General features: G+C 38.6%; 1 pseudogene; it reads right to left on the reverse strand.

The window, feature by feature from the left end:
- Window positions 1-12,492: 12,492 nt before the first annotated feature.
- Window positions 12,493-14,599, reverse strand: LOC126932655 (RNA polymerase I-specific transcription initiation factor RRN3-like; annotated as a pseudogene).
- Between the last annotated feature and the right edge of the window lie 7,977 nt (window positions 14,600-22,576).

Here is a 22,576-nt window from a genome sequence, read left to right on the forward strand (position 1 = left end):
TTCTTCACTGTAACTGCAGGCTTCTCATTCTGCAGAGGCTGAAAGATCTCCCCCTGCATTCCTTTCATGGGCATCTCTAGCTACTTGGCCCCATGGACACTTCAGGCTCTTCAGTGGCTTCAGAGATCCCTAGTTTCCAGGTTTGATGATCCTGCCTCATTCCTAAACTTCCTGAATAAAGACAAAAGACAAATGACAAACTGGGAAAAAGTACTGGAATATATAGTGTATACATCAGTTAATGTTCTTAATAAACTATTATTATTTATTTTCATTTTACTCAATAAAATATTCTCATTTGTTCATGTTATACTTTTTTCCATGATTTAATTTTTATCTTAATATAGGAAAATCTGTTTTTGTTGATATTTTTCTTGTATATTTTCTTTGATTTCCTCTTTTTCAACATCTTTTGTGTCATTTTATTTAGTTTTTTTAAAGGCACATACGTAAATAAATATCTACATACCGCTTTACATTTATATCGATTCTGCCACTGTGTTTCAGCCTGTGCAACAGAACGAGACCCTGTCTCTATGAACAACAAAACAAAACAAAACAAACAAAAAACAATTCCTCTCATACAGGACCCCTGTATCTTCATTGTGCTTGAGAAATGGACCTTTGGACTCACTGCACTGACACAGGCTGAATGCAATAGTAGGTTAATGTCTTACTGACACCAATAAGTAGCTAAGCAGGATACTCTAGATTTTTCATTAATGAAAAGACATGAATATAGAGCAAAAAAATAATCAGCAAGAAGACATAGGCAAAAGAAATTGCTTTCTAATTTTCTCTTACCCATGACTTTTCACAAAAACATAGAATCATAAATTCTACTGGGTTTTTAACAGAAAACTTGGAGTCTTCACTTTGACCAATGACTGTCTACTCCTTCCTTCTATAGCATTCCCCCTCCCGCTGCATGTCTCAGTCTAACTGGTCATTGATAGTGGCAGGAGACAGACAAATTCTTAGGTAGACAGGGTTGGGTTCCTGGTAAAACCCAGCCTTCAAATCAAAGACAATTTAAAGCCTGAAAACCGAGCTGCTGGCTCCAGATAGTCTACGACTGGAGTAAGAACTTCTATTCCTGTTTGCCCACTTTTTCCCTGATTGGTCCTCTCTGAATAATACTTTTTTTTTTTTTTTTTTTTGAGACGACATCTCACTCTGTTGCCCAGGCTGGAGTTTAATGGTGTGGTCTTGGCTCACTGCATCCTCCACCTCCCGGGTTCAATTGATTCTCCTGCCTCAGCCTCCCGAAGAGCTGGGATTACAGGTGTGCCACCACACATGGATAATTTTGTATTTTTAGCCAAGACGTGGTTTCACCATGTTGTTCAGGCTGGTCTTGAACTCCTCACCTCAGGTGATCCACCCGCCTTGGCCCCTCAAAGTCCTGGGATTACAGACATGATGAATAAAGCTTTTTATCCAATCAAATGTTGCCTTTTCCAAGGCTACCTACAACCTGTGCCTCCTCATTCCAAACCTATAAAAACGCCTGACTCAGCCACACAGACAGCTACCTGCTTTCTGGCCCCTTCTCACACAGTGGGCTACCCACTTTGGGTCCTCTCTTGCTGTCGAGAGCTTTTCTGTTGTTCAATAAAATGATTCTCTGCCTTGCTCACTCTCCAGTGTCTGCATACCTCATTCTTCTTGGTTACTGGACAAGAACCCAGAACCTGCTGAATAACAGGAGCAAAAAAAATTTGAACCCCTGAGAACTCTTGCTGGCAGGCTGTTGTTGGCTCATAACAGGAGCAAAAAAACCAATTTGGCTTCCACAGCTGGGTGTGTTCAACAAGGGGGCGCGCAACATTCCCCCATCTCTACAATAAAAAATAATCATAATATAGAAAAAAATTTATTTTATAAAAGGTCTTTACAAACATCTTAAGACTGCATTTGGGGATCGAGGATGACAGGTGAAATATAGAGACAGGGAATGTGAAAGTTGTACCCTTTCTGGGGGCCCCAGACCTTGGGACTCTCTTTGCTCAGTCCCTCTGAGCCCCCTTGGCCTGAGCTGTATTCCCAGATGCACATAGCCACCAGATGTGCCCAGGATGACAGGAGGGGCGAGGATGACAGGAGCTGTGACCCTTCTGGGGGCCCAGACCTTGGGACTCTCTGAGCCAGAGCTGTAATGCACCACTGTTCACTAAGCCACAGGCAGCAGGAATGAACGAGTTATAATACATCCCCACTCGCTGAGCTGCAAGCAGCGGGAAGGAGAAAGAGAGTTGTGGCATTCCCTGGTGTCTCAGACCTCAGGACTCCCCTAGCAGAAGCTGTGACACCCAGTTGGTGCCCTGCACTTGCTTGCATTTCTGAGTTTTCCAGCACCACCATGTTCCCCCTTGTCTGAAGGCCCACACCCAGCTGTGGAAGCCACTTTGGGCACATCTGGTCCCACTATGGGCTGTGTGCAGAGCTGTGGTGATCATGGAATCTGGGAATGAGCCAACAACAGCCTGCCAGGCCAAGGGGGCAGAGCAAGCCCAGAGGGACTGAGCAAAGCCGGGGCAGAGTACCAGCCACTGAGGTTTTCAGCTGGCAAAGCAGCACCAAAAGAATCCCGTGTCATCATCGTGTTACAACTTTCTTTGGACGGTTTCCTAACTTCATTCCCTGTCTCTATATTTCACCTTATAATCAAAACTCTATGTCATCCATAGATCAATTTTTCTAAAATGCAAATGAAATCATGTCTTAAGATGTTATGTAAAGACCTTTTATAAAATAAATTTTTTTCTATATTATGATTATTTTTTATTGTAGAGATGGGGGTCTCACTATGTTGCCTAGGCTTAAAAGCCTTTCTTATTGATATCTGAAAAGGGTGAAGTTTTAATATGACACACCGGGCCTGTGCCTAGTTCTAGAGTCTCATTTTGAGTGTCTCTTCCCCATGGATGCTATAGTTCAGCAAACTTAAAATTGAACTGCCCCAAACTCTCTCACTCACCTCTCTGTTTTTCCTTAAGTGCAGTTACTTATTTTCTTTGCAATATTCTTTTTTGTTTCTCTTTCTTTCTTTCTTTTTTCCCATTCACCACTGATCAGAAGGCAGGAATATTTTCTTTCTTGATTGCCCTTTTTAGGAAATCAACTTGAGTTTCAGTCCTAACTTTGTACTCCAGTCAGTTTGTTGTCTCTTTTAAAATGTTTCTGGCTGGGTGTGGTGGCTCATGCCTGTAATCTTAATGCTTTGGGAGGCTGAGGCAGGAAGACTGCTTGAGGCCAGGAGCTCAAGACGAGCCTGGGCAACAAAGTGAGGCCCCATCTCTGCAAGAAATGTTTAAAAATAAAATAAGATAGAGAGAAAACAAGATAGTTACCTCTGAAAGAGGTAACATGCTCTATAAATCAGAAGTATGACTGGAGGTGTGAGGTATCCTGGAGGTATGAATGGATTTATCTGCCCGGTATGGCCCAATTCTCTTTGTTGTTATGAAAGCAGGAAATCAACATGACTCAAGTTTAGCACCAGGTGACGTAGGTTTTATGTGGCAAGATGACTAAGCTAAACCTGATCATCATGTGTGAAGCCAATGGCTGCTGGTCTTTACTTCTGTATCAAACCTGCTGCAATGCTTTATAGTAATGGCTATGTACTTCCTGTACACTGTCTCCTTCAGTGTTATGTCTCTTTCCAATACTCAGAATGGAATGGAGTTTAGGGATTGCTAAATTTTTAAATTTTTTGAGATAGGGTCTCACTCTGTTGCCCAGGCTGGAAGGCAGTAGCACCATCACAGCACACCTCAGCCTTGACTTCCAAGTCCCAGGCTCAAGTGATCCTCCCTCCTCAGCCCTACAGGCATGTGCCACTGCACCTAGCTAATTTTAAATTTTTTTTTGTAGACTTCCTAATTTGCCCAGGCTGGTCTCAAACTGCTGAGATCAAGCAATCCTCCCACCTCAGCCTCCCAAAATATTGGGGCATGAGCCAATACACCTGACCAAGATATTCTTCACTGCACTCCATGGGACCATACCTCCTGCCCAGGGAGAACTCCTTGGCTCACAAAAGATAAGAGTGCACTCTCCATGCCTAGCTTCTTTTTTTATACTTATGTATTTGTGACAGGTTCAGGGTTTGCTGCCCAGGCTAGAGTGCAGGGGTGCAGTCATGGCTCGGTGGCTCACTGCAGCCTGGACCTGCCAGTCTCAAGCAATCTCCCATCTCAGCCTCCTGAGAAGCTGAGACTACAGGTGCAGGCCACTACGTCTGTCTAATATTTGTGTTTTTATGTTGTAGAGATGGGAGTCTCTCTATGTTGCCCAGGCTAGTTTCAAACTCCAGGGCTCAAACATTCCACCTGCCTTGGCCTCCCGAAGTGCTGGGATTACAGACATGAGCCACTGTGTCTGGCCCTACAGTTGGACTTCGCAGGTCTGAAACTTCATTTTATTCAAGAGCTATTCTTAATATAATAGTTTGTGGTTTAAGATTATGGCTATTAATCTTTATTAAAGACAGAATTTTCTTCTGTTTTCTAAAAAGTCTTTTTTTTTTTTTTTTTGTATTCTCTTGGTTTTAAAGAGAAGAGCAGTGTAAAAATAGCTAGCCTGCCCCTTTAACTGCAAGTTCCCCTTAAATCCTACTTTCCCTTCCACTGTTTCTGAACCTCCTCTCTGACAAAGGTCTAATGACTTCCTAATTGACAAATCAAAAACTGCCTTCTCTGCTGACAGCCTCTACACTGAAAGTTCTGGTTCCTATCACTTCTTTTATAGTGCAAATCTCAGTTAATTTCTATTCTCATTCTCCTTTGTCTCCTCTCTTCTCTTTCAATCTCACTCTACACTCTTTTCCTTGGGTTACTAAGGAGAAAAATATCCCTTTATTTTTATACTTGTAGCAGTTTTCGTACTGCTCTTAATAACCCTTAGCACAGGCTAAGTTCTCACTTTACCTGTACACATGATTACCGCTGTCATTTGTTTGTATGTATTGCTCCAAAATTCATATGATGGAACTTAACCCCCTAGGTGGTGGTATGAGGAGGTGGGGTGCTTCGGAGGTCATTTTACCATATGAGGTCATTTTACCATATGAGGAAGCTAGACTGCATTCTCTCTGAGGGATGAGCCTTTTCTTTTCTATTCTCCTTCTACCATGTGAGGACACAGCTTTACCTCCTTCTCCAGAGGATGCAACCATAAGGCACCATCTTGGAAGCAGAAAGCAGCCCTCACCAGACACCAAATCTGCCAGCACCTTTGATCTTGGATTTCCCAGACTCCAGAACTGTGAGAAATAAGTTTTTATTTTTTTATAAATGAGCCAGTCTAAGGTGTTTTGTTACAGCAACACAAACAGACCAAGACAATTACCTTTTTTACCAGAATATTTGTTACTTGAGCATGAAGTTTTATCTTTTTTTACTGCCTTTTACATAGGAGGTAATCAAATGTTTCCTGAATTCAGGTTATTAAATTATATAATGAATTAGATATATTGCCACTGTGTTGTCTCTTTTCACCAAAATCTACTAATAAGTAGTTATGTTAAGAAATTAAATATATTGCCAGGCGCAGTGGCTCACACTGTAATCCCAGCACTTTGGGAAGCTGAGGTGGGCAGATCACAAGGTCAGAAGTTCAAGACCAGCCTGGCCAAGAGACCAGCCTGGCCAATATGGTAAAACCCCATCTCTACTAAAAATACAAAAGTTAGCTAGGCGTGGTGGCGGGTGCCTGTAATCCTAACTACTCGGGAGGCTGAGGCAGGAGAATTGCTTGAACCCGGGAGGCAGAGGTTGCAGTGAGCCAAGATTGCGCCATTGCACTCCAGCCTGGGTGATGGAGTGAGACTCCGGCTCAAAAAAAAAAAAAAAAAAAATAAATAAAATAAAATAAATAAATAAATAAATAAATTATATTAAAGTGTCACAAATTAAAATCAACACCAAAAATAAAAGCATTATGACAATGGACTAGAAAATTTAAAAACAATAAAACCAAAAAAACAAGAACAATATGCCTGAGTATCAGTTTATCGTCTAGATCTAGCATGAGTTTAACTTGGGCTCTTAGCACGAGTAGCCATAAATTAAGTAGACAAAGAGAAAGCTATTCCACACAAACAATATTTTTAACAGGTTAAGTTTAAAATCCTTTAATATGCAAGGACTTATTTTTGGTTTCAAATAGAAAAGCATGTTGAAATATGATGTTTTTTAGTCATTGGTCAGAAAATTTATTTTAGTCTAATTTTCACTAACAAAATTTTACAAGTAAAACATGACAGAGGTATGCAATTTTAATTAAAGATTTAAAAAATCCACCAGAATAAAACAAACTTTTTTTTAAAGAAGCCATCACATTAAAGAAACCATCACATTAGGCCCGGTACAGTGGCTCACGCCAGTAATCCCAGCACTTTGGGAGGCCAAGGTGGTGAGATCACTTGAGGCCAGGAGTTCGAGACTAGCCTGGCCAACATGGTGAAACCCTGTCTCTACTAAAAATACAAAAATTACCCGAATGTGGTAGTGTGTGCCTGTAATCCTAGTTACTCAGAGGGCTGAGGCACAAGAATCACTTGAAACCGGGCGGTGGGGTTGCAGTGAGCAAAGAATGTACCACAGGACTCTAGGCTGGGTGATAGAGTGATTATTCTGTCTCAAAAAAAAAAAAAAAAATGCCATCACATTAACAAGAATGCCCCCCGGTATTATTAAACTCTAGCTGTAGAAGCATAACGAAGAGGAAATGCTTTACCAGCACTTCTTTCCTCATTGTCACATCCCACAGCCTACTCTCTCAAAAATGAAGTTGCTTCTGTGACGAGCAATCTCAGGGATGGTAGGAGAAACATATACACACACATACCCGCAGAGAGTTATAACTAATCCTTTCCACTGCATGTCCACAAAAAAGACTGTGTTTACATTTTCAACTAGAGATCATATGAAAAGCTTATTCTTTGCAATTCTGTCTCTTAGCTTAACTGTTGACCCAAAGTCTTTGTTTGTCAAATGAATCCAACTTGTGTTGTATGAGATATCCCTATTGTGTCTATTACTCTTTCTTCTTGTGCTCTCTGTCTTGAATACAGTACAATTACAGTACAGAATAATAAAAGCGACACTTTCCTTTATATTTGCTAGAATACAGCCTATTGACATATGGCTTACAAAACAATTATGAGTACACTTACAGTGCTCATTGAATTAAGAGGGTAGCTCAGTTTGGAAAACCCTAGCATATGTATAATTTCTAAATCTGTAATATCTAGTAATCTACTTGATAAATTAATTGAATTTAGGATTAATGTAATAAAAGTCCATAGTTGATCTGAAATCTTCCAAGAAAAGTAATTATTTTAAATTTATATTTAGTCTATTAGACCTCCAGAGAACATGATTAGAATTGAGCCCTTCAAAATATTCTGAAATTACATCCTCATGGAATGGCAAGAGGTAATAATTGTTCTGCCTGGGGAAGTCAGAGAGGGTTCCAGAGCAGAGTATACACACATGAACCTAGTCCCTCTCATTTGCTTACTGTAGACATTGCTAATAAAGCTCACACTCCATTCTTTTCCTCTGTTCCTAGATGTGGTCTTTCACTTCCTCAGCAGAATACTCCTGGCATGAACTTTAAAGAATGGAATGTTGTCTACCATTCCTCAGTAGAATGAGGTCTACCAACCTCGGCTGAGTGTACACAATCCTAGGAAAATGTGCATCTTGGACTAATCTGATTTAGTAAGTGAATATAAAATGCTCCCCAGGACACCTTGCTAGTAAAGACTCCAACTAAGATTAGAGGATGAATTAACAGAACCAAGAATGGACATTGGAGTGGGAATTTACCCACTAGCAATCTACTTTAATGATTATTTACTGCTGGAAAGAATGTAGAAAAGTAGGAATTCCACTTTGCACTCTGTTCCAGTACGGCCATTATAAATAGCTTTATGCAGTTTATTGACATGAAATAGGAACACACCCAATGTCCCAGCAATTTTACTCCTGGGTATATATCTATTGCTTTTTCCCACATCAGTTATTTAAAGTGTCTCACCAGACCTCCTTGAGACTTTTAAGACTTTTTGCACCAACCTAATATCTAAAGAATGCAGGCAAGCAATGGAAATCCAAGAAATACCTATAGCATGAGCTCTTGGGGGTCTTATCTTTGAGCTCTAGGACTGAGCTGAGTCTCTGATTCAAATTTGCAGGATCTGTGCTAGGAATTTTGTCTTTGGAAGGTCTCCCCTCAAAAGCTCTCAGTACCTCTTTAAATAGTAAAATCAGGCTTATCCAACGGGTTAAGACAGTCATCAATAAAGAAGCTAACTTTGGGCTTGGCGTGGTAATGCATTCCTATAATGCCAACACTTTGGGAGGCCAAGGCAGGCAGATTGCTTGAGTCCAGGAATTCAAGACAAGCCTGGGTAACACTGCAAAACCCCATCTCTACAAAAACTAAAAAAATTAGCTAGGCATTGTGGTGCACACCCATAGTCTCAGCTAGTCCAGAGGTCGAGGTTGCAGTGAGCTGAGATCCTGCCCCTGCACTCCAGCCTGGGTGACAGAGTGAAAGGAAGCCAACTTTAGTGTCTAGAAAAGTTTCAAATCCTGAACAGAATATCATGAATTCCATTGCCCTTTCCTTAGCAAAGGGTCAAAAACCAGACTTCTAGGCACCTCCAGAGATGCAGAGAGAGCTCTTCCAGTCTAGCTGGAAATCAGCCCTACCTGTACTGGATCCCGTAGAAACACTTCTTCACTTACAAAGAGAAATGTGGGCTATTGTCCATATAAGCATGCTTTCCATAACAAGGATTAGAAATGTTAAATATAAGAAAATGAATAGACACAATATGTGATATGCATATGATGGAATACTATGGAACAGTAGAAGGAATAATATCTATCTATATCGACAGAGATATCAAAAGTAAAATATTCAGTAAAAACCACAATCATGACATTTTCATGATATGTAGTATATAATGCAATTTTGATCATAAAACATATAAGCATATATTATATATTATTCAAAAATCCCCATGGATATAAATAATGTCATGGGCAGTGGTTTGGGAAGAATGCAGATTATGAAAGAAATGATCAATGCTTATTCTGAGAGAATTGGATTAGGAATGGATCAAAGGAAAGAAAATAAGATATATGTGTGTATGTGTTTGTGAGAGGAAGAGAGAGAGATTGAGGGAAAGAGAGGAAGTGGGAAGACTTCCACACAACATGATCCTCAAAACTGCAATAATAGACAATATAATAAAAGAAAAGCAAAATAATCATAGCTGGGATTAAAAGGAGACATATTTCTGTGGACAAGAAGTAGAAAAACAACAAAGCAGTGAGTAGGTCTGAAGTTATGGCCCTAAACGGCTCTGGATCTTGGTGAAAAGAAAAAAAGATACAAGTTTGGCTTCTGTAGGAGACAGAAGTGCCTCTTACAAGTTGGGCTACTGGAACTATGACTGTCACTTTTGAAAAACAGAGTTGAGTGGGTGGGCATGATTTGAGTAAGGCAATTAGAATTGGAGGACAGAGAAAATATTAATAATCACATGAAATTGTTTCTTAAGTCTACAAAGTAAAATTCCAAATTATATTAAGTAGCATAACACTTGGAAAGACATACACAATGATTAAGCACTCAGATGATAAGTTTCTTCCACATCAAATTATGGTCAAAAGAATAAGTGTGTCTTAGCTTATTTAGGAAGTAAAAAACAGAAAGATTGAAACAATAAAATATGAGTATTAAGGAAACATCAATTAAAATCTTGATAATAAAAATGTAGACATTAAAATGTACATAGATATAACTTCAGGCTGAGCACAATTGGATAGAGAATTAGTAAAGACTAGAACTTTAGTTGCACTTCACTAAAGCATGTAGGTTGACCAAACAACATACTTACTGTATTTATTATTTGATTTCTGTCCCAATCTTTTCCCCCCTGAATGGAGCTCACAAAATGCCCTTTTTTTGGTTGGAGGATCTCTCTCATCCATAGTCCTCCATAGTGATACTTGAGCAATCTGTTCTAGTTGTTGTTTGGTTTTAATTCGATCCATTTCTCCTCTAATGGGTGTAGAATAATATGGTTTTGCTTATTTACATATCAATAGATAGCTTTATTTGCTCTGACAGATGAATGATTCAGGACTGGGTATAGAGTCTTGAATTACAATCCTTTTTTTCTCTCTCCCTTCTCTCTCTGTCTCTCTCTCTTGTTTTTTTTAAGTGAGAATTCTTTTTAAAATTGGGGTACCTCCTTTTATTGGCATAAGAATGAAAGTTATAGATTAATCATATCGTTGCTTTATTTTCACAATGGATTTTTTTTTCTCAAACTTTTTTCAGACTAAGACTTATTTGTAAATAAAGTCCTTGTGCGTTAATACTGCTTCCCAACCCACAAGGTTACACTTACTGTTAACTTCTCTAGATACAATTTTATTTACTCATTTTATCCAATATGCAAAAATCTACTTTTTGCCAGCAGTTAAAAAAAGAGAACCATGAGGTTCTCAAATGACTTTCCACCAAGTCACCAAAATCAAATTACCAATATCCAAACTTTTTGAAGCAATGACAATTTCTGTTTTCCAAAAAACATATTTATAGACTGAAATTCAAACTCTACATTGCCACCAGTATAATTATGCAATAGCATACAAAGCCTTAGGAAAGAGGACGTAATTCATTACAAAATATTTGTGATCAAGAAAATATTGCCTGCCTTTAAATAAATAGAAGGGGCAGAAAAATAAATATGCTTGAAGATGATCATTTTCACAAGTAAACAAAAAATACACATTTAAAAAACAAAGCAAAAATATACTTGAACTTCAGAATGACTCTGGCAGTGCTTGGGCAAATTTGTTATAAAGCAAGGTCGTCTTAGACTTCTCCTCTCTCCCAGTGTTTAGTTAAGAAAATAGCAAAAGAGCCTTGTAGAGAAGGATTTCACCAAGCTGAATCCATGATAGGCATAGCCATTGGAAAAAGACTGCAGTAGTAAGTTTGGCCTATTATTGCTAGCAAAACCATTCCACCAAATAACCTACTTTTTTTTTTTTTTTTTTAAGAGATAGGGTCTTACTCTGTCACTCAGGCTGGAGTGCAGTGGTGCAAATACAGCTTATTGCAGCTTCTACTTCCCAGGCTCAATCCATCCTCCTGCCTCAGCCTCCAGAGTAGCTGGGACTACAGGCATGCACCAACATGCCCAGCTAATTTTTGTGCTTTTTGTAGAGACAATGTTTTGCTATTTTGGCCAGGCTGATCTCAAACTTCTGAGCTCAGGCAGTCCTCCTGCCTCAGCCTCCCAAAGTGCTGGGATTACGGGCATGAGCCACACCATGCTCAGCCCTAATTGCTTTTTTTTTTTTTCCTTCCTGTTTGAACAAAGAAATTCTGAAAATACCAAATAATGCAGGTCAAAAATAACTCTATCTAACTGCTACCAAAGAGCAATTCTAGTTCCAACGGGACACTTGAAAGCCGAAGGGCAAAATATGATGTAATTTTTTTTTAATGCAAGCCCAAGCCTACTTTCAGTCAATATGAATTACATTTATCTGGATCTCCACTTCTTTTTCAAATTCATTTTTACACCATGAAAGTATATCATTTGTTTGATTCTGTTTCTCTAATTTCTCTCTCTCTTCCCTACTGGCTTTTATTGGTCTCTGGGGTCCCTAGAGATCTCCTTCAGTGCCAGCTCCAATTCTCTTTGTTCCAGACCAGGTTTGGATGTTTCCCTAGTTTCCATTTTCTCTGCACCCTACTGAAATTCCAACACACAACTACAGCAGGAGGTAAACAATGCAGCAAAAATAACACATTCTAGTTAGAGTCTTTGAATAGAGGATTTATCTTAGAGGATTCTTCGTTGAAAGCAGATCAGCAAAGTTCTATGACTATGGTTCTGAAAAAAAATCCTGAGTTAAAAAGGCAGTCTGTCAAAATAGGCTGCTGTCTATATTAGAAATTATACAATAATTATGTCAAAAAGCTGTAATGCAAAGAAAAGTACTCTTTCTTTCTTTCTTTTTCTTTCTTTCTCTCTTCTCTCTTTCTTTCCTTCTTTCTTTCTCTCTTTTTTTCTTTTTTCTTTTTTTGAGACAGAGTCTTGCTCTGTCGCCCAGGCTGGAGTGCAGTGGCGCAATCTCGGCTCACTGCAACCTCCGCCTCCTAGGTCCACACCATTCTCCTGCCTCAGCCTCCCGAATAGCTGGGACTACAGGTGCACGCCACCACGCCCTGCTAATTTTTTGTATTTTACTAGAGATGGGGTTTCACCGTGGTAGCCAGGATGGTCTTGATCTCCTGACATCGTGATCCTCCTGCCTCGGCCTCCCAAAGTGCTGGGATTACAGGCATGAGCCACCACCATGCCCAGCCAAGAAAAGTACTTCTTAAACAAACAAGCAAAGTCTTTAACATTTATCATCAACCCCACCGTCAAATATTGCACATGATATTCAGTCTTCTATTTTTGTCTCTAAGGGGATCAAAAAAGAAAATAAAAAGTCTGTTCAGACCGTCAAGTCTAACTTGAAAATATGATGCCTGAGTCAGGTGCTCATTCTAGTTCAATGCAGTGCCCAAACAGCAGAAACAGTTGCTGAAGAACATGACGAGTATGGAGAAGAATGCTGCGTGTCAATCACAAATCCTCCAGATGAGAAGGAGCTGGTCTGGCAGGTATAACACAGATGGGGAGCCCACACTACTCGAAGGACTTTGGAAATGTGCATCGCATCAAGTGGCTCGGTATAATCCCAATCATGGTGGAAATGGGGAACTTCAGTTTGGGGGAACTTCACCTTTCAAAAGATCGTCTTCATCTTCTGCCATCTCCTTTTTCTAGGCTTCTTAAACTCCTGAAGTTCTTCGACACTTATGTCTTCCCATATCTGATAAATAGAATCAATGACTTTCTTTGACTGCTTAATCACACAAGGATCAAAGGAGAAGAAGGCGTCCAATGGGTTGGTGCATGTTCACACTAAGTCCCCTCCACCGGTATTTCTGGCCATTGTTCCTCTCACCTATAGTGTACCAGACTCAATGATATTTATTTGTGACAGCAGCAAATAAGTTAACCACTGAGGGCAGGCAAATCTTCAGAGGATTTAGCTGACTAGACACTATCCCTTAAAAATGTAGGCATTGAAGACATCTCAAACCTTCTTTCAGGTTTATACTTAAAAGCTGCTTGTGTCTAAAAACAAAGGTGTGGAACACAGCTTGGAAGGCTGAGTAAAATGTTTGATGGAGAGCAATATCACAAAAAGCCTTCATTCTCAGATCCTGGTTACTAAGGTATTTGTGTGGCCAGTTAACCAAAAGACCTAGGCATGATTTTATAGTTGAGATGACAGGAATGAATTTAGCTCTTGCCAAAGAGCTTCCAATATAATTTCCAGCAGCTCACCTGATGATAGCAGGATTATTTGGATCCTGCATTGTTTTTCCTAGAGATGTTCTAAAAATGCTTCTGAGAGTCCCAATTTTAAGTTGTGGAGGTAAAACATGAAAAACTGTACATGACAGGAGGCAGGGACGGGCAACAGGAGTTTGCCAAATATGTTTATCAGTTTTTGATATATTACAAATCCTTTATTTTGTTATCAACCTTAACATGTATTATACATACCAGACATACTTCACGTACAGAAAAAGCAAATACAGCAGGATGTCCAGGCATTTAGCTACAGGGTGCACCATCAGAACGAGCCATTTGGAGTCAGCCTTAGAAACAGTCCCTTCATCTTTGTTCATATTAAACAATCATTCCATGGAATCTGTCCCACCACAAGTTTGACTGCTGTTTCCTCAGCATCTTCAGTATCCTGCCAGAATGCATTCACATCCAACTTGAATAGATTTTTTAATAATAAGCTTCAGAATTTCGTTCCTCAAAGTTGGAAAGTATATACTAATCTTTAGTAAGTTATGAATGTAACATTCCAATATTCTTTCCAATTGAACAAATGGAAATGTTTCTACCAGTATTGGCACAAACAACACAGTGCCAGTGGGACATATCTTGGTATTATTTGTAAGGTTGTATGACATGTGTCAAAATTTGCAGGAAGAAAATCACCTCCATCATCAGAATCTGAAACATTTACATGGCTCTTCTTAATGATCATTCAGGGAGGGTACCCCAAGTGGGAAGCAATTATGCTGAGACTTGGGCTAAGGAAGACAGTCTGTTGATACAAGATTACCCAGAGAAGCCAAATACTCTTCCACCACCGTTTGATTTCTATTCAGCCAAGCCAATCTCAATGTAACACTGAGGAGCTGCTCAAAGTCTTTTGCCAAGTCCATGATAGAAGAGCAAAATTCTCACAGCCAGTTCAAGATCTGGTCATCCTTTATGTCTGGATCTCACAGCTGGCTCTTCAACAGCTTAAAGTTATTTGTTTCACTCTTTGTACTTCCGCAAGACTTCTGTCCCCGTTCCGTCCAGATGAACAATTTGTCTTGAGGGAGAGCTGGAAAAGTAATTCTTGAAGGGAAGCATATCTGAAATACTGGTCCATGACATACCCAGCTTCTTGACCACAGAAGCTGAAGCCTCTGTTTCCCTGGCAATCGTGTGAGAAGCAGCCTGGCTGTCCTGGGGCTTAAAGTGATAGCTGCACCTGGCCTGGAAGCCCTTTCTCTTGATTACTACGTTACAACCCGACATTGTTCAGCTATTTGCTTTATATAATGAATCCTTTTAGGGAGAATTGTATCCGACTTCTAAAATTCATTATTTAAGAATTCATTATTATTGCAGTAGCTCACTTTAAGTTCTTTGTTAAATTTCAAGTTTTAATTTCCCCCCACTGTTCAAAACATACTTAAATGCACCTATAGATAAAATCATAATAAGCCTGCATAAAATATTATAAAGAAACTGGAAATAGATATAGAAAAAAATCCCAGCTATAGCTTATATAAATCTGCTTCCTTAAATGCCAGATTTGTTACAAACACTTTGGAATATTTCATCGAAGTCTCAGTATAGGTGGAGAATGAGTTTTAGATCTCAGGAAAATAAAACACAAACATATAATGCCTTTGCGTCAATATTCAATATAACATTTTCTCTTAAAAGAAACAATTTACATTTAAAAAACATTAGCATTGGATGTACATGCAGAGACATAACTACACCTGCTTTCTGCCCTGAAGAAATGTACTGCAATTCCTTCTAGTCTGTATTACAATCTATTATCTAGCTCCAAAAACTATTTCAGCAGTGTTGTTTCAAAAATTAAACTATTATAATGTAGCTCAAGCAAATGATGGATCTTAAACTCGATATTCAGAGTATAGCCCTCTACCACTGACAGAAATTGATCCTTCTAAATCTCCAAAGTCAAAACATATTCAAGGGGAAAAAAGTCTCAATTTGACTTTTAAAGTGATGTATTTTATTCTGCCCAGACAATAATTCTGTAGTATCATTTGGACACCTATTGTGTGCAAAATGTCAATGGACTGTTGGTAAAAAACAGGATTTTAAAGCTCTTTTAATTTTATTTATGTATTTTTTGGAAACAGGGACTCTGTTATCGAGGCTGGAATGCACTGGTTCCATAAAGGCTCACTCAGCCTCAGCCTCAGCCTCCAGGACTCGAGCAATCCTCTCACATCAGCCTCCCACTGAGTAGCTGGTACCACAGGCATGTGCCACCATGTCTGGTTTATTTTTATGTTTTTTTTTTTTTTTTTTTTGTAGAGACAGAGTCTCCCTATGTTGCCCAGGCTGGTCCCAAATTTCTGGGCTCAAGCAATATTTTCACCTCAGCCTCCCAAAGTGCTGGGATTGCAGGCATGAGCTACCATACCTAGCCAGCTCTTTTAATTTTATACACCTATTGTTTTTTGTCCCTTGAATTGTTGTCCCTTTGCTTATGCTAAGTGAATCTCTGCATTTACTATTGCTGAGCAGATGGTCTTCTGTTACTTCAGGCTGTGTTTTGATGAAGGTTTCTCTTAAGTGAAATCTCACTATTTCCATATTTCCATAATATACCACATTCAGTCTTTTTTCACTGTTTTTTGTTACATTGTTCCCTCTTCTTACAATACCTTTCATATTTGTTTCTGAAACTTTCCATCTTAAATCCCGCTACAAAGTCTTACCAAAAAAAAAAAAAGAAGATTGTTTTAAGCGTTTTAGTCCTGCGTTTATATGATTCCATATAACATTAATATTTAACTCCCTTTAATGTCATTATTTACCCTTAACATTTTAATTTTTTAATAAGTATTGAAATTTTGGAATATTGAAATTAATATTTGAAAATATTCGAATATATGTTGGACCTCCAAATCAATTTTTTTAAGCAAGATCTATGTCATTTCTTTCTTGGATTCCTAGCAGGGACTCTAGAGGGGACCCGGTATTTGAATGTTGATTGACTGATTGTTTCTTCTATTTGCCATGCTGTTTGTCATTCCCATTGGACTCACTGCACAGGGGCGCACTAGTTTTTCTGCTACTATCCATCTTTATAGCGACACCATATGGTGGGTATGAGAACACAAAGGCTTTGATCAGCATTGAAAGTGGGCTCTCAAGGATCTCATACTGAATATTAGGTCCAGACATGGAGCGAAATTGTATACTGATAAATATTTGCAAAGAAATCCACCAAATTTTGGAAGTAAGTTATTAAGTATTATGCTCTGAGCATGTATCTGCTTATAATACAAGGCTTATCTAAGTTTCTAAGATTGGGATAATTCACAGGTAGAAAATCCGCATGTGTAAGTGCCCTATTGGCCCTTTCACTTAACATTGATTATATTTATAAGTTCCTCTCAGGGAAGTCTAAAATCCTCTGTCTGTCATTTCAAAAATCTATTGCTCAGAAGACAAGAACACACTAACAGGACACTCAAGCTGGAATGAACAGCAGAAATAAAACATCAAATGCTATTAAAGGAATTAACTAGAGCATTATTAAGAACTATCTGAGGATCAATATGGATCATGAAGCAAGAGGGCAAGGCACAGGCAACAAATCCAATCAGATCATCAGAAAAACACTGGTCAATGGTTTCCACTAGTGCTTCAATGGGAGGAATCAAGGTTATAACAAAAACTCACTGCAGAGATGTTATAGCTCATTGTGTATAAACATTTAATGTACTCAACTCTCATTACAGATATGGGTTCCACTGTTTTTTACATATTCATTCTTTTTATACAATCCCTTCAAAAATGACCTCAAGATTTTGCTATATACAGAGCCCTGGTCTGTCTAGATGCAGATTTTCCGTTAAGTTCCTATTCTGGTATGCAGAGGAAGAAAAGGCATTAAAGCCTCACCTCTGCAGAATGCTCTCAATTAATTCTTCCTCAGTGTGCTACCTGTGCTACTGTGCTGAGACGTCAAATGTGATAGAAAAATAAAGCCAAATTATAGCATTCAATAATTTCAGTGAACTGTACAGCTTTAAATTATCCCTTATTAGTTAACAACATGAACTATCTATTTCAATCAGACCAACCTTTTAACTATGCAAAATAACTCTCCTCCCATTTCTTCCACTGCATGCAGACTCTCCCAGCACAGACACAGATGCCATGCTGTCACACTCCTTATGCCCTGTCTGTCTTTGCTCTCCTTGGATAGCTTCTTCTTTCTTTCAGCCCATCTGTATCCTGACCATCTTTCAGAAGTCAGGGGTTGGGTGACACCCACTTGACAATACTGAGGACTTTTTTTCTCTAATCCCCTTTTATTATTGTCAGTCAATTACATTGAACTTGTTCAAGCAGATGAATATAGGACACACTCAGTCAACTTTATGATGATTTATTTCTCTGCAGATGGCTTCATAAAAGCAAAAGTATCATATTTGCTACAGGGAGTCAGCTGGGCGCTGCCCCTATCAGAATTCTGTCACTTAGTAGGGCACCAAAGGATGGGTGGGAGGAGATGTTTTGTACTTGATGCCAACTCAGATGTTAAAAAACAGCTCCAAATACATTAGTATTTTCCTTGAAAACCTCTATGGAAGTGTCGTCAGTGCATTAATTTCAGATATTATGATCTAATTTATGTTTCTAACATGTATGATCAATTGATTTATGAGCACAGTCAAATATAGAGAAAATCATAAGATAGGAAGCCTCTTTATAGGTATCCTCCTTCATTATTCTCTGCCTTGCACTTCAATTTATCCAGTGTTCCCATACTGCTTGCCTTTCCAATTATGTTTTAGTGCTTCATTTGTTTCAGAAATAGTTTCATATCAATGTATGAGAAGAAAATACCTAACATGAATTAACACATTAGGATTGGTTGAATTTGAAACTGTCAGGGGCAGGTCACTGAATAATATGTGGAGACTTTTAAAATTTTTTAAATTAAAAAATTATACATATTATTGTGATGGAGGGAGGATCTTTTCTGCTACTCTCTTAGGTTAAGTAAGAGGGGCTTGTGAATTAAACTAACAAAAGACAGATTAGCAGGAGGAAAAAAAGCATAGAGTTTAATTAATGTTTTACATGCATTGGAATTCACAGAAAATAAGGAAAACTCTAAGTGGTTTGACTTGGGGACATACATCATTTTAACAAAGGAAAAGGTGTTTGGGCTTCAAGGGTCAAGAAATCCTGGAGAACTGACTAGGAAGCTTATGAGGGAAGATAAGGGTTATTCTAGTAAGATCTGTTGATGTAAATATCCCTTAGTGTAAATTCTTTCTCAGTGATTAATGCTCTTCTATGCCTGACAAAGGGAAAGAGGAGGATGCCTTCACAAAGGGAAATGTATGTTCTATGTTTAGGCAGTGAAAAGGTGTGCAGAGAACTCTTCCGGAACTCAACTCAAAATAATTCTTATGCCAAAGTGGATTTTGGGGTGGCATAATCTGACCCCCTTCGACTGCTTACTGTAATGGGCACCAGACTGAATCACTGGTTTTTTATCCTTTTTAGAGATGTTTGTCAATTCCTAATTATTGTTTAAAGGGATTGAGTCTAATGTAGAAGGGAATGATGCTGTTTAACCAGGGCAAAAATTTCTGAAAAAGCAGAAGAGCAGAAACCATCAATAGCTTATAAAGGTAGTGTATTGTAATGGATAGTGAAGCAAACCCTGAAAGGAAAGATTCATGTTCAACTCCCAGTTCAGTACAGTCAGCCCTCTGGATCCATGGGTTTTGTATCCATGGATTCGACAAGACGCAGGCAAAAAATATTAAGAAAAAAAAGACAATTAAAAATACAGCAAAATAGAGAGACAAATACAAATATACATAGCATTTACATTGTATTGGGTATTGTAAGTAATCTAGAGATGATTTAAAGAATACAAGAGGATGCCCATAGGTTATATGAAAATACTGAATTTTTTCTTTTTTTAGACAGGGTCTTGCTCCGTTACCCAGACTGAGGTCAATGGCATGATCACAGCTCAATGCAGCCTCGAAATCTCAGGCTCAACCAAACCTCCCAGCTCAGCCTCCCTAATAGCTGGTGCTACAGGCGCATGACACTATGCCTGCTTAATTTTTGTATTTTTTGTAGAGATAGGGTTTTGCCCAGGCTGGTCTCAAACTCCTGAGCTCTAGGGATCTGCCCACCTCAGCCTCCCAAAGTGCTGGAATTACAGGTGTTAACTTTTTTTTTTTAAATAGGGATTTGAGCATCCATTGATTTTGGTATCTGTGAGGGGTCTTGACACCAATCCTCTGTGGATATTTAATGACAATTGTACTTACTGTGAGAAATTTTTTAGGTTTCAGAATCTCTCTAAGTCAGTTTCTCAATGCATGAAATAGAGCTAATAAGCTAAAATTGTTATGAAGATCAAAGATAATGGTAAATACAAAGGTTCCAATATGTAAAACACTATATATGTAAACATTTTACATATGTAACAATATGTAAAACACTAAAAAATGTGTAACTATATTTAACATATATTTATATATGTTTATATATAGTGTAACTATACATAAACATTACTCTTTATTTTTCTCCTATAAGGTTATTTGGTTCCGTGTAGAGTTTCTCTGCTAAAAAATACAGAGAATACTACACTCTGTATTTTTCATATCTGAAGTCAGTCCATTGTGTACTGCTGATATTACCAAGCTCAGCTGAGATCTGCTTTGGGGACTACATGACACAGAGGATAGAACATGACTTTAAAGTCAGAACACACAGAATTTATATTGAGACTCTGCCTTTTTTTAGTTTTATAGCTTTTGTCAAAAGACAACCTCTTTGAGTCTCAGTTACCTTATCTGTAATAATATGACGTGTTATCTCCCTCACAGCGTTCCTGGGAGAATTACATAACATTATATATGTCTAGGGATGTTTTCATGGGAAGTTTCTATGAAAACCTGTATGGAACTGTCACCAGTGCATTAATTTAAGACATTTATGATCTTATTTATGTTTCTAACATGTAAAATCCATTGATTTATGAGCAAGGTCAAATAGAGATGAGAATCACTAGATGAGTTCTTGGTCACAGGAAGTTTTACACATAATGACGTGATCACGGAGTGCCCCTTTCTCTTCTATCCCATTCATCTCTTAGTAAAATTTTCTGTGGAGCTACTTGGGAGCCTGAGACAATGCATTTAGCACCAGCCTAAGCAACACAGCAAGACCTCATCCCAAACAACTTTTTTCTTTCTGTGGATATGGAAGATGAAATACCAGTTTTCGATAGAGAAAGCTTGCATCTGGAAAGAACTCGCCTTCAGGATCTGAATATGTGTTAAAAAATCATATTTTAAATGACAAATAATAATTATGTGTATTTATAAGATACTGTGTGATTCTTTCATAAATGTATACAATGTGGAAATCAGCTTATGTAACAAACGCATTACCTCACGCACTTACTGTTTTTTTGGGGGGGGGAGTTTAAAATCTATTATTTTAGCGATTTTGAGATATGCAATGCATTTTTATTTATTATAGTCACCATTCTGTGCAATAGATAACTGAAATGTATTCCACCTGTCTGAAACTTTATGCCCTTTGACCAGCTTCTCTCTTTTCCCCATTCCTGCCCCTACCCCAGCCTCTGGTAACCATCATACTCTCTGATTCTATAAGTTCAACTTTTTTGGATTCCACCCGTAAGTGAAATCATGCAGTATTTTTCTTTTGGTACATGGTTATTTCACTTAGCATAATATCCTCCAGGTTCATCCATGTTATTGTAAATGGCAGAATTTCCCCCTTTTGAAAGGCCGAATAGTATTCCATCGTGTATATATACCATATGGAATATGCAGGCTCCTTTGAGTCAAAGGGAGTGTGCTGTTTTGCTTTTAGCCATATGAAAGTGACCTTGAGACAAGGCACTACTGTGTTAATGGCATAGTATTTTACATACCTCATTACAGGTTGGTGAATCTAAAGGCTTTTGTTTTGTTTTGTTTTGTTCAGGAGGAAGAGGGAAATAGAGAAGGTATGCATAAAAGCAGTATCGTGCTAGAATGTGTCTGCCTTAACAGAATGGTAGTCAAATTGACTTAAGCTTACCTTAGTCTGAAAATTCTTTAGATTCAACCAATATTAACAAAAGTTGCAGGAAGGAAGTGAGTTAATGTAAGAAGGGTAGCTATAATCATATTAATGACATCTAGTATTTTCTTTTTCTTCACAGCCCACTCCCCATACCTTCACCCTGACACACACACGCGCACGCACACACACTCTCCCTCTCTCTTTCTCTTCTCTTCTCTCTCTCTCTCTCAAACACCCACACACACAAACACACACAATACAGCCAAGAAGACAAAGTTGCAATGTGCCTAAGTTACTCTGTTTCACTTGAGGTACTTACGCTGTGTGGGAGAAGGCAAGAGCTAACATCTTTAAACAGTGCTACCATCCCTACACTATTCTATATTCATAGGTCAACAGCAAAATGAGGAAAAGAAAAGGAAGGAAAGATACACACAAAAAATGTCATGGCCAGGCGTGGTGGCTCACGCTTGTAATCCCAGAACTTTGGGAGGCCGAGGCGGATGGATCATGAGGTCAGGAGATCGAGACCATCCTGGCCAACATGATGAAACCCAGCCCAGTCTCTACTAAAATACATTAAAAAAAAAAAAAAAAATTAGCTGGGTGTGGTCGCACGCACCTGTCGTCCCAGCTATTCTGGAGGCTGAGGCAGGGGAATTGCTTGAACCTGGGAGGCAGAGGTTGCAGCGAGCTGAGATAGCGCCACTGCACTCCAGCCTAGTGACAGAGCAAAACTCCGTCTCAAAAAAAGTCATTATGTTCCTCTGTGTTTGGTGAAACATGGTTTTCACATAATCATGCCCTGCCAACTAATTCACTAATTTTCCCAAATTCACTGAACGCTTAAGGTACACAAACACACACACATACACACACTCATTAGTTTATAAATGTGAATGAGAGGAGAGAAGTAAATAGTGAATGTTTCTAAGAATCACAGAAATCGCTTAGTGGTTTATAAATGTAACTTTTAGAAGGTAGACTTGGGATTTCTATAAAAAGCTACCTTACATTTTGCAACATATCTTAAATTTA

The sequence above is a fragment of the Macaca thibetana genome, chromosome 12, assembly GCF_024542745.1.
Source record: "Macaca thibetana thibetana isolate TM-01 chromosome 12, ASM2454274v1, whole genome shotgun sequence".
Taxonomy (NCBI): domain Eukaryota; kingdom Metazoa; phylum Chordata; class Mammalia; order Primates; family Cercopithecidae; genus Macaca; species Macaca thibetana.